The following is a 12,937-nucleotide window of genomic DNA, read 5'->3' as shown; positions in this document are numbered from 1 at the left end:
GCAGGAATTTCCCCATGGAAAGGGCGCTCAGGCCTTGGCAAGGGCTGCCCAGGGAGGTTTGGGGTCCCCACCCCTGGAGGTGTCCAAGGAATTCCCGGACATGTCCCCAGTGCTCTGGTCTGGGGACGAGGTGGGGATCAGGCACAGCTTGGACTCAGTCTTGGAGCTCTTTTCCAGCCTCAGGGATTCTGGGATTCTGTGGCTATTCCGTGTCTTTCTGAGTGGCTTTGGGGAGTTTTTTGTGGATCAGCTTTGTCTGATCCAGCTGGACCTGACCTTTGGAGGAAAACCTCCTTGTCCCTTTGGGATTTGGGGCTGGGATCCCTTTGTTCTTCAAGTGAAAGGTGGGGCCTGCCAGGAAACAGAAGGAAGGAAATAATTCCTGCTCTGCTTCCCCTGACCAAGCTGCTCTGCCTGGGATTCGGATTTCACAGCTGTGGATCTGTAAACACGGGGCTGCTCCTCAAATGATCGCAATCAACGTTAGCCCTGAATTAATTGAGTTGTTTCCGTGTTTACAAAGCTGTGCGTGGGCACAGAGCAGCTGGGAATGGCAGGGGTTGAGCCCGGAGGAGCTGGCACATCCCCATTGCTGCTGGCAGCCGGAACGAGGACGGAGCAGCCTCATGGCAGCTGGGGGGAAATGCTCCTTTAGGGCTGGGACAAACCCAGAGGGACAGCTCGGGTGTCCCTTAAATCCTGATGGGAATTCCCTTCAGCTCCAGACTTCAGCACTTCGTTAAAAATTCTGCTGTGTTCCCAGAATGTCTGCGGGTGAGTTTGTGTGTATTTCCAATATTATTTGATATTTTTAAATAGGTCTTTGGGGGTTTGTTTTACAGTGTAGCAGCAGGAGGAAATCAGCTTGAATTTGTTGGACCGGAGAAGGTTTTTGGGGTGTCCCTCGTTGCCCATCCTGCATCTCAGACCCCCCATGAAGACGAAATTCAGAGCAACCCTTGACTTTCTCATCCATCAGAACACACATTGCTTAGAAGAGCTCCCTAAAGCAAATTTCTCAGCCTTTTAGATCGAAACAACCCCTCCAAGCAGTTTGTAGGGAGACTGGAGGCGACATCCCAGCTTATGAAACATGTGAGGAGTGATGGATACACACAGGGAAAGCTGAGGGAAAAGGGGAAGGGAGAGGTGGCGTTCCCAGGCTCCACTGAAATCCAACAGCTCCACGTTTAGATGGATTGGTTGTCCTGCCAGTGGGTCCTGATGTAAACACAGGGACATGTAATGGATTGGCTATAATGTCAATATTCGTTTAGAGCTGACTCCAGGAAAAATCTCTCACTGGCAGTGCTGGAATTGGGAATTCCAGGCTTTCTTCTGCTGGAGGGGAAAGCAGATCCAACAGCCTTTCCTTTTGTAATGGGGGAGTTAAATGAAAATGGGGGGCTGAGAGCAGAGGTGAGCTGGCTCAGGGCATTGCGTGTCCTGGAATTGGTTTGGGGATTTTCAGGGCAGTAGGAGGCTGAAGAGGGAGCACATCCTGTGTTTCGGAGTATCCTGAACTTGCAGCCCTTGGGTTGGGGAATGGCCCCCGGAGGGCAGGGTTAGATGGGATGTTGGAGAGGAATTCTTCCCTGGGAGGGTGGGGAGGTGCTGGAGTGGATTTTTCCAAGGATGTCCCATCCCTGGCAGTGCCCAAAGCCAGGCTGGACACTGGGGCTTGGAGCAGCCTGGGACAGTGGGAGGTGTCCCTGCCCATGGCAGGGGTGGCACTGGGTGGGCTTTAAGGTCCCTTCCAATCCAAACCATTCCACAATTCCATGATTCTGGCATCATGGTCACTTCCATAATGCCATATCCATACATTTCTGTGACATTTCTATTCCCATTAATCATTTTTAAGGTGTCACATGAAGAGCACAACCCACAGACTCAAATTTATCCCTTTGCATGGAATAATTTTTTTTCCTCCTCCTTTCCTCCTGCATTTCCTGCTCTCCCTTTGCCCAGGCTGCTGCTCTGAAGGGTTCGTTCAGGAGCTTAACCCAATTACAGCCCTCAGGAACAGAGCCTGATTACCCTGGACATCCTTTTGGTATCCATCACTGGAATATTGCCTGACAGGGTTAGCAATTGGCCTCCCGATGAACCAAAGTGCTCAGGAGCTCATTCCAGCGAGGAGCACGTTCCGGATTGCCCAGCACTGCCAGCAACGTTTCACATTCTCAGGGCATGGCTTTGCTGGGGGATTCATCCACGTTTTTCTGCCTTGAGGTGGAAAGCAGTGTCTGGATTGAAAGCAGCACTTCCCGAATTGCTGATGTGATCCCTGTCCCAGCTGCTTCATGGACACGCCGGACACTTCACTGGAGAAGTTCCCTTTGAGGAGCTGCAGCAGCTGGAATCAGGAACTCAAATGCATTCCCAGAGCTGCAGGGCTAAAAGGCAGGAATTTAAGTGCCTCCATGTATTTTCCTGGCTCAGAACAAAGCATTTTTCAGGGAAGCAAAGCTCCCCGGGGTTGTGTGCGCTCCAGGATTGTTAACATGGATCCATGGGGAGGGATGGATGGAGCTTTGGACACAAACAGGGATGGGCCAAGCCTTGGGTTCGGGGATCAGTCCCTGGGCTGGCTCAGGCACCTCCCAGGATCCCAGGGCTTGGAATAGTCTCATAGAATCATGGAATCACAGAATCCCTAAGGGTTGGAAAAGATCTTTAAATTCATCAAGTCCAACTCTCAGCCCAGCAGCTCCGCGTTCCCCGCTGAACCACACCCTCAAGTGTCACATCCATGGGTTTTGGAACAATTCCAGGGATGGGGACTCCGCTAAACTTTCCATCTGCTCAGACACCTCTGGAATTCACGTGAATGTTGGTGTAAAAACCCAACAGAAAAGCTCATTCCAGCCTTTCCTCATAGGGAAACATTCCTTGCTCCACTCTATTGTTGGGGTGTCTGTGCAGGGCCAGGAGTTGGACTGGATGATTCCTGTGGGGGTCTCTTCCAGCTCAGGATATTCCATGACTCATTTGTCTTGTTTTCTCAGGGAAAAAGAAGTGGTGAGTGAAGCCAAAATGACCTTTTTTTCCCCCACAGATCATCTTCCAGGTGATCTGGGATTAAGGGAATTCTTGGACAGTAAACTGTGGGTTTACATTTCCTTTTGTGCAGCAGAAACCCAGCAAATCCTGTTAAAAACTGGGACCAGCAGATTTCCATGTCCCGGCTGCTGCCTCTCCCTGGGCTCCTGCAGGAATGTGGGGAGAATGAGGGGCACTCTTCAAGTTCTCCACCTTGGACTGGGACAATGGCTCTTAATTACCATCCATCTCCACTGGAAAATGTTCTTTCCCAGGAGAACCTTGCAGAAAGACATCTAATGCTCCAGTGGGTGCAGATTCCAGCTCCGAGCCGTGCTGATATCCAGAGGAAAATCATTATTCCAGTGGCTTCTTTAACAGCTCCTTGGATTGGGAATGAATTAACGGCAGCCTGGCATCATTAGGTGTTAACGGGCTCCCTCTGATTTATTTTTCCTGGCAGTCCTCCCCTGCTCCATGCATCATTCCCAACCATTCCATTTCCCTGGCGAGTGGAGAACGAGGGCCTGGAGCCAACTGGAGCTTAATGGGATCTCCCATCGTTTTTAAGGGTGAGTTATGGAATGTCACCCGGAATGTTGGACCACGCTCCGTAACCTCCTGGTGACATCTGCGTTGTCCCAGAGCAGCTCCAGCTCCCCAGCTGCTGTTCCCCAGCCCTTTGGGGATGCTTTTGTCATTCCAAACCTCTTCCTGAGCTCCAGGGACGCTTCAATAGAAGACGGATCCCAGGGAATTCTGTTGTGGAGTATTAAAGTCAGTCTTTATTTGCGAGAGTCGCTTTGGGGGGGCTTAATTGGAGCAGGTTTTGTGCTCAGGCTGCAGAATGGGGCAATAAAGATCAGAGATTGATGTTTATGAGCAGATTAAACACTTTAGCTGGGGGGATCGAAGTTATAAATGACAGCCCTGCCCGAGCTGGGATTGGCCACCGGAGATGTTGCTGAGTGCCCGTGGTGTTTAATGAGCTCGTTTGTTTGCAGGCCTCCAACTGCATCAACCCCGGGAGTTTATTGAAACTGTGTTTAAAATAACAGCATGCCGAGTGCCAGAAATAGGGGATAGGCTTGTGTGGGCTGGGTCAAATGGCCCAGAGGGAAAAGCAGGAGCTGAAAGCAGAGATTTGGATTTCCAAGGGAAGCCTGAGGGTTTGAGGAGTGCGAGGAGCTCTGTCCCCTGGCTCTACACTGATGGAATTTTTGTTTCTCCTGGTTTTTTGTTATTTCAGTGTAAACATGAGGCCTCAGCGTGCCAGGTGTCAGAAATATTGGATATGGGCTGGGGTCAAATATTCCAGAGGGAAACAGCAGGAGTTAAAAGCACAGGTTTGGATTTCCAAGGAAGTCTGAGGGCTTGAAGAGCATGAGGGATTCCATCCCCTGGATCTACCCTGGTGGAATTTTGTTTCCTTCTGGTTTTTGGTTATTTCACTGTAAACATGAGGCCTCAGCGTGCCGGATGTCAGAAATATTGGATATGGGTTTGTGTTTGCTGGGTCAAATACCCCAGAGGGAAACAGCAGGAGTTTGGATTTCCAAGGGAGTCTGAGGGCTTGAGGAGCGCGAGGGATTCCATCCCATGGTTCTGCACCACTGGAATTTTGGTTTCTCCTGGTTTTTGGTCATTTTATCACAAACACAGGGGCTCAGTGTGCAGCACATGTTTGTAGGGTGTCTCTGCAATGCTGGGTTATTCTGGATAACCTGATTATCCGTGGAAATGAAATGTTCCCACTCCCAGGGGTCATGGAGAGACCTCAGCAGAACAATCAGAGCTCGGGAAAGATCGTGGGGCTGTGTGGAACTGCTTGGATTAAAGTTTAATCGATGTTTTGTCCCTGCTGGGAGACTGCCCCTGGTGACTCCAGCATTTCCTCTCTGTCCCTGAAAGGAGAGGAAATGGAGATTTGTCTAAATGGCAGAAAAGTGGGAATATCCTGAGGTAATTTGCTTACAGCTGGTAGGGCACGGCCTAAAAATCAAAAGCATAATACTCACATAATAGAGATTTGATGAAAGCGGCACTGAGATAATTTTGTTAGATTGTCCTTAAGCTCCATAGCTGAAAACTCACAGAGAAAGGCTGGAATTCAGTCTGCTCTCAGAGGAGAATAAATTCTATTTCCTTACTTGCTGAGGGAGATTTATAATTGGGGTAAAAGCTGAGCTCTGAATTAATCTCAGTGCAGGATTGTGGCATCAAAAGCTCCCCATTGGCTCCGTGTCCCCGGGCCGTTCTTTGGTAGAGAATCATTTGTTTTACTCCAAAGGGCCCTTTTTTTCTTCCTCTATGAAAAAGTTGCTCTTTCTTTCCTCGTGGCTGCATTTCCTCTTGGGAGATCCTGATTAAACATTTCAGTTCCAAAGCGTTTGCACAGTGCAGGCGTTTGGGGAGGGAGGATCTGTGGGGATGCTGGGGGTGCTGGGGGTTCAAACAGGCTCTGCCTCCTTCCTCCCACATCAGCACCTTGCATGCTCTTCCCTGGGAGGAGGGAGGGGCCCTTTCCAAGGGGAGAAACAGTTATTTAGAGTGATGTTGTTTGAGGTGATGTTGTTTGAGGTGATGTTGTTTACAGAGGTGTTGTTTAAAGCAGCAGCTGATGGGTTCCCAGCCCCTCGTGCAGGTGTTGTTGCTCTCATTTCATTGGGGTGGGAAGGAGGTGCCCAGAGCCCCCCCGGGGAGAGGGAGAACCCCAATTCTGCCCCTGGCTTTGGTATTGCTGGATAACAGGATCATGGAATGGTTCAGGTTGGAAAAACCCTCCAAGGTCACTGAGTCCAACCATCCCCAGCTCTGCCAAGGCCACTGCCCCCAAGTGCCACATCCACAGGGCTGTTAAACCCCTCTGGGCAGCAGTGCCAGGGCTGGACAACCCTTTCCATGCTCAGATTATTCCCAATATCCAACCTAAACTTCCTCTGCTGCAGCCTGAGGCCGTTCCCTCTCCTCCTGTCCCTGTTCCCTGCGAGCAGAGCCCGACCCCCCCGGCTGCCCCCTCCTGTCAGGGACTTGTGCAGAGCCACAAGGTCCCCCCTGAGCCTCCTTTGCTCCAGCCTGAGCCCCTTTCCCAGCTCCCTCAGCCGCTCCTGGGGCTCCAGTCCCTTCCCAGCTCCGTTCCCTTCCCTGCCCCAACCCCTCCAGGTCTGTTTGGTGGGAGTCAGCACCAGCCCCTCCTGCTCTAATTGCACCTTTCCCTCACGAGCCCTGGTGGAAAATAATTAAATGTCAGCCCAGCCGGGCTCGGTTTGAGCCCCTGAGGGCACCAATTAAATGTAATAACGGGAACTGCAGCTTCGAACAAAAATGTGGGGTTTTCCTAAAGGAATGAGGTGAAGTCTTTTTACACAGCACGGAGCGGGAGGCTTTATTTCCGTGTTAGTGTCACTCCTAGAAAGCCTGAGGAATGTCTGAGGAGGAGCCATTTCCACCCAGGAAACAGAGGCAGGAAGATGTTCGGGGGGCAGGAATTCTGTCCTTGCCCAGAGCAGCTGGGGCTGCCAAATCCCTGGCAGCGTCCAAGGTCAGGCTGGATGGGGCTTGGAGCAGCCTGGGATAAGGGAACGTGTCCCTGCACAGGGGATGGAATGGGATGGGCTTTAACATTTCAAACCATTCCATGATTCTGTGATTCCTCTCTGCTGGGAAAAAAATAAAAGGAATTAGTGTGGACAGAAGCCTGAGCTGAAAGTTGTTCCCTCTGGAGAAGGGAATGCTGCTCCAGCAGCAGCAGCAGCTTCCTGGGAGCACTGGAGAAGCAACCCCCGCCTCCCATCCGAGGGAAATAAAGCACCGGCATGATCCCAATAAATCCCGATAATTGTGCCTGGCAGCATGGGGTAATTTAGAACAGATTAATCTAACGAGACTTGAAGAGGAATAAACAACAAACATCTCCATGCAGCGGGAACCCTGCTCTCCTCCACCCCGCCTGGATATTCCTTACTGCTCCTAAACAACATCCACCCGCGAGGAGAAGGCACAAGGAATTAACCACAGGGACCTGGGCAGAGCCAGAGGGGAATTCCCAGCATCGGGAATGTGCTGCTCCCGTGGCTGGGTGTGCCTGCGATGGGAAGCAGGCTTTGGAAGGGGGGCTGGGCTCCTGGGGCTCAGGGTGGATTTTGTATCCCTCATTTCCCGGCGGGCTGGATGCTGCTGGCAGGGCTGGAGCAGGGATTCTCCAGTGTCTCCATGGAAAAGGATGGAGCCACAGGTGGAGCTGGGCTCATCCACATCCTGCTGGAGAGCAAATCCACGGAGCTGAGACCCAGCAGTCTCCTCCTGACAAATGCAGGGATAAATCCCAGAGGAAAACTTCCTCACCTGGAAAAACAGCCCCTAGAGCCGTGGGGGTGGGGAGGGTGAGCCGTGCCTGTTGCCCTCTGTGTGTGCCCGGAGCGGGGATTTCAGCTGGAGCAGGAATTTCGGCTGGAGCAGGAACGTGTGGAAGATGGATGCGAGGGAGCCCCTGCGCATCTGCTGCTCTGGAGCGCTCCCTCCATCTCACCCCTCGCTGTGGTGCCGGTGGCTGGGTGAGATCCATCATTCCCTGCCTTTCCTGCCGTGCTCCCAAGGCTTTCTCCAGCAAAATGCTTGGATCGGCAGGAAGCAGCACCAGAGGCTCCCGCATGGAATTTTCCCTGCTCCCTTTTTCCATGCAGGGCCTGGGCAAAGACATTTTGCCGGTGCACACTGTAGGGGCGTGGATGGGTGAGCCCGTGCCAGAGGGTGAAAGGAGCTGGGAAGGGGAATTTGGGACGTTTGGAGGTGTAATGTCCCGCTGGGAATGAGGTGGGGAGCTCGGCATGGCAGGAGGGAAATTTCCCTGGGGGAATTACTGGGTGCAGCTGGGGCTGGGCACCTGAGTATTCACAGGGGTTTTGCATCCTGGTTGAAATCGTAAAGGTGGCAGGATTCATGGAAGGCACCTGGGAAAGGTGCCAGGGATGGGGTAAGTTGTACCGGGAAGGAAACTGCAGCCCAGGAAAAGCCCACAGAGGGATTCCATGGGAAGCCACCTCGATCTTCTCCCAGGAAAGCAATTCCCTGCTGTTGTGCCACACCTGAGAGCAGCAGATCCTGCTCCCAGCAGGGTTTGGAGGCCGCTGGAATCCCTGAAGCTTTAAGATAAGTGGGAAAAGGAGGAGGAGGAGGGAGCACATCCCTGTGGCCTCCTGAGCCTGGCTCAGGTGGGTGTTGAGGAGCTGTTCATGGAATGGGATCTGGGACAAGGCGGGGCTGTGGATAGGGAAGGGATGGTTGTCGCTTGTCTCCCTGGGGTTTGTCCGTGAGTTTTCCATGACCTGGGAGTGTGTTCCTGTGCAGGATAGAAACCTGTGGGCTGGGAATTGCCCAGGACTCCCAGGAATCTTTTCCTGGGCTGTCGCTTCCCTATGTAGAAAGGTCATCCCTGTCTCCTGCTTGTGGGAAAAGTTTGGAGTTAATCAAAACCCCATCCGCCCCCAAATCCCAACAGTTCCCGTTTCCCAGGAAAACAGCAATCAGCAGCTGTGTGTCCTGCCTTATCCCACAGCTCCAATCCCAGAGAAGTGTCTTCCCTGATTGCAGCAACCCTGGAGCAGGGTTATCCAGCAGCTTTCCCTGCTGCTGGGATGTGAGAGGTGGATGGACAAACCCAGGGATATTTCATCCATTTATGGTTGGGCGTCTTTCCTGAATGCTTGGAGATTTGCAGGGATTCTTTGCACCAGAAATGGATTTGAAATGGACAATTGAGACCCCCTGGAATAAGCAGAGAAGGAATTCTACTTAAAATTTTAAGTGCCATGGGCTGAGTTCTTGGGCTGTTTCCTGGGTGAAAAGTGGGAAGCGCGGCCTGAGCCTGGAATTCCACAGGCTCACAGAACAACAGCAGTTCCAGAAGGGCTGATTTGGGGCAGTTTCCAGCCAGCAGCCCCTGGTTAATTAACGGGATGTGTTTGACCTTGGCATGCTCGGGGTGAGCCCTGCTGCTCCCTCGTGTTTTTGCCTTTGGATTGGTGTTCCCTGCGCCTGGAATTGTTGGATGGGCAGATCAGGATCTTGTCTGGGAGCTTTGGTTCATCCCCAGGGCTGTGCCGTGCTGTTCTGTCCTCTGTGGGATCTCCATAGTAACGGAGCAGGGGGATGTTGTGCCTCGTATTTTCATCCTGGCTGGAAGCACCGGGGCTGGCCGATATTTGTCTGTATTTCTGCCCACTGCTCCTCTGGAGCATTAGGAGCTTGTGCCTTTGGCTTCCAGGGCACTGCCCCTTCTCCTGGGGGTGTGGATCCAGCTGGGATGGGCAGGAGGAGCCTGAGATGCTCTGGGAATATCCCGAGCACGCTGATCCCTTGTTTGCAAGCAGGAGGAGAGTCCTTGCTCCAGAGCCCCGGTGATTAATGGTGCAAACCCCAATTTCTGCACAGCAAATGGAGAAACCGAGGAGTGAGGTTATTCCAGGGGGTTGTGCAGTGGGTTAGAGCAGGGATGGATGGGATCTTGGGAAGGAATTGTTCCCTGGGAGGGTGGGGAGGGGCTGGGCTGGAATTCCCAGAGCAGCTGTGGCTGCCCCTGGATCCCTGGCAGTGCCCAAGGCCAGGCTGGACATTGGGGCTGGGAGCAGCCTGGGATGGGGAAAGGTGTCCCTGCCCATGGTCCGGATGGGCTTTGAGGTCCCTCCCAGTCCAAACCAGTCTGAGATGGGGATTCTTAGTGCCTTTATGGGAAAGGGGTTTTTTTGGGGGGGTGGGGGGGAAATGCATTTTTAATTCTCTGGGAATTACATTTTCCAAAGGCTGCTTCAGCAAATCCAAACCACCCTTCCATACTGGGAAGTAAATTAAACCCATCCCAGCCAAAACCAGCAGACAGAAGGAACTTGAGGGATGTAGAGCAGATCATCAGTGTCTGCTCTGTAAGCTGGACATGAGCAGGTTATAGGCAGTGAGATGTCCTTGCTACAGTGTGTTCTTTAAATGTTGAATTTTGTGACTGCTATTGAAAGCAGGTCTGATAATTTAAAAAACAGTCTGTACATCACTCCAAATCTTGTCTCTGGGGAGGGTTAGTTCAGACCCCATCACTGTGTTCATGAATTCAGATGTGTGTGTATATATTTTTAATGTGTATATATATTTATTTATTTTTATATATTTTTATATATATTATATATATGATATATTTTATATATATTATATATATTATATATATATATTTTATTAATATAAAATAAAATGGGGAAAGAATATAAATAGCAAAGTAAAACCTTTTCACTGGCTCTCATTTTATTTTTGAATTTTTCCTTCCTTTCTTGATTTTTTGGGGGGTTTGGGGGTTTTTTGGTTCCTTTCTCGGGTTGTTTTTTGGTTGTTTTTTAAAATTTGTTTTGGTTTTTAGGGATTTTTTGTTGTTTTTTGGGGTTTTTTTGATGGGGTTTTGGGAGTTTCTTTGTGTTGGTTTTTTGGGGGTTTCTTTGTGTTGGTTTTTTTGTTGTTGTTGGTTTTTTGGGTGGGTTTTTTTGTTTGTTTGTTTGGGATTTTTTTGGGGTTTTGTAGTTTGGGGAGTTTTTTGTTCCTCTCTTGCTTTTTCCTTTGGGTTTTGTGTTTCTCCCCCAGCTCGGATGAATAAAATCCACCCAGGCACCCCTGACAGGAGCTCCTTTCACACCAAGGATTAAAAATGAAATTCAGACATCCTGCAGGGAGAAGCAGAGCCCCAACCTCCCCGTGCAGTTCCATTCCCAGCTCACGCTGGGCGCAATTCCCCGTCCGTGCCTCTGGCTCCGTCTCCTCCAATATCCGGGCTGGGTGGGATGTTTAACCATAAATACATTGAACTCCCCGATCAAACGGCTCCTGCTGTAAATATTGGGGCCAGCCAGGGTGATTAAATATGAAAAATGACATTTACAGCGAGCTGCAGTCGCTGTGGGAGCGGAGCTTTCACAGATTTTGGCTCCGGGCTGAGCTTTGCAGCAGCCGCTGCAGGAAAAAAATGATAATTCCCAAAAAACCCCACCTGGGAGTTACAGGGGGGATGTCAGAGCCCTCTGTGTCCCAGGAAAAAGTCCTGAGCTTTAATCACAGGACCATGGAATTGGGAAGGCTGGAAAAACCTCTGGGATCATTGGCCCAGCTCCTGGGTCCTTTGCAGGCTGGCTTTGGGGCTGTTTCAGAACGGTTTTGGCAATTTTCTGGTGGATTCCTGTTCACAGTGCAGGAGCTGATGGGGAAGGATTTCCACCAAGTTCCTAATGACGAGGCACATTCCAAGAGAATCAGGGAATAAAGGCTCTGGGCCACCAGCAGCGAGAAGGACACAGAGCTGCCACCCAGCAGGAGAATCTGAGGGGATCCACGAGAACGTTCTGCAGAATCTGAGAGCTCTTGCACAGCACTTACAGAAATAAAGAAATACAGATAAATAAATAAAAACTTCAAAAGCAATAAAGTTGACCACATCATGGCACAACTCTGGAATTCCATTGTGTGCATCTCCCTCGCAGTTCTGGGGTAGAACTGGGGGAGCTCGTCAGGTATTGTTAACGAAGGAACTGATTGCAATGTCCGGGTCCAGCGGTGCCTCTGCCCCCGCGCACACCAATAAATGCCCGGGTTCTTTCCCCACGGACAACGTCCCTCCCTCCCATGGGGCGCATCCAGCACACCCTGCTGGGCTCTGGGGGGCTGTGGCACAGGGAGGCCCCGGTGGCCCTGCCAGGCTCTGGCACCTGGAATTGTCCCTGGTGGCACCGGGGGCTCCAGGAGCTGCCACCTCCAACATTCCAGAGCCTGGAGGGGCCAGGAAAGGGAACAGACTCCAGCAGGGACACCCCGGCCCAGCGGAGCCCCCAGGGCTTTGGGGGAGCCAGGGACAGCTCTGGGGGACAAAAGGGGATGCCCAGGGCATGGGGGGGAAGGGGGAACCCCAAAGGGTCCTGGTGGGGGACACGGGGAGCAACTGAGGGGGAATGAAACCCCTCAGAGGAGCCACTGTGGGGTCACAGGAGGGAAACGGGCATTAATGAGGATACAGGGGTTACTCGAGGTCATTTGGGGTCACTCGAGGTCATTTGGGGCCCTCACCGGGGTTACTTGCGGTCACAGGGGTTACTTGAGGTCATTGAAGTCTTTTTAAATTGATTCAGGGGTTACTTGAGGTCATTTGAGGCCCTGCTTGGGGTTACTTGAGGTCATAGGGGTTACTTGAGGTCATTGGAGTACTTTTTACTTGATCCAGGGGTTACTTGAGGTCATTTGTGGCCCTGAGTGGGGTTACTTGAGGTCATTTGAGGCCCTGACCGGGGTTACTTGAGGTCATAGGGGTTACTTGAGGTCATTTGAGGCCCTGATTGGGGTTACTTGAGGTCATAGGGGTTACTCAAGGTCATTTTGGGTTGGTCGAGTTTTTTTGAGTTCCCGGCAGGGGTTACTTGAGGTCATTTGGGGCCCTGACCGGGGTTACTTGAGGTCATTTGAGGCCCGGATTGGGGTTACTTGAGGTCATAGGGGTTACTCAAGGTCATTTTGGGTTGGTCGAGTTTTTTTGAGTTCCCGGCAGGGGTTACTTGAGGTCATTTGGGGTTACTTGAGGTCATTGAATTCTCTGATGGGGTTACCTGAGGTCATAGGGGTTACTTGAGGTCATTTGAGGCCCTGATTGGGGTTACTTGAGGTCGTAGGGGTTACTTGAGGTCGTTGGAGTGATTTTTAATTGATCCACGGGTCACTTGGGGCCATTTGGGGCCAAGGGGTCAGACGAGGGCACCAGTGAGAGCTGCAGACACCCGTGAATTCCCCTTTAACCACAGCCCGGATCTCAGGATCAACATTCCCGGTGCTCCCGCTCGGCAGCGGCACCGATCCTGCCCGGCCCTGCCCCCGCTCTCTG

The 12,937-nt window shown here is 51.6% G+C and overlaps 1 long non-coding RNA gene across 1 annotated transcript; it reads left to right on the top strand.

The window, feature by feature from the left end:
• The first annotated feature begins 426 nt into the window (after positions 1-426).
• Positions 427-11,520, top strand: LOC108446772. The gene is made up of 3 exons (XR_001862070.1): positions 427-774; positions 3,509-3,617; positions 11,262-11,520. It is a non-coding gene; the product is annotated as an uncharacterized LOC108446772 (long non-coding RNA).
• Positions 11,521-12,937: the final 1,417 nt, after the last annotated feature.

Source organism: Corvus brachyrhynchos, unplaced genomic scaffold (genome assembly GCF_000691975.1).
Source record: "Corvus brachyrhynchos isolate BGI_N302 unplaced genomic scaffold, ASM69197v1 scaffold544, whole genome shotgun sequence".
NCBI classification, from domain to species: domain Eukaryota; kingdom Metazoa; phylum Chordata; class Aves; order Passeriformes; family Corvidae; genus Corvus; species Corvus brachyrhynchos.
The sequence above is the reverse complement of the archived record's forward strand: the minus strand, read 5'-3'. Positions and strand labels throughout refer to the sequence as shown.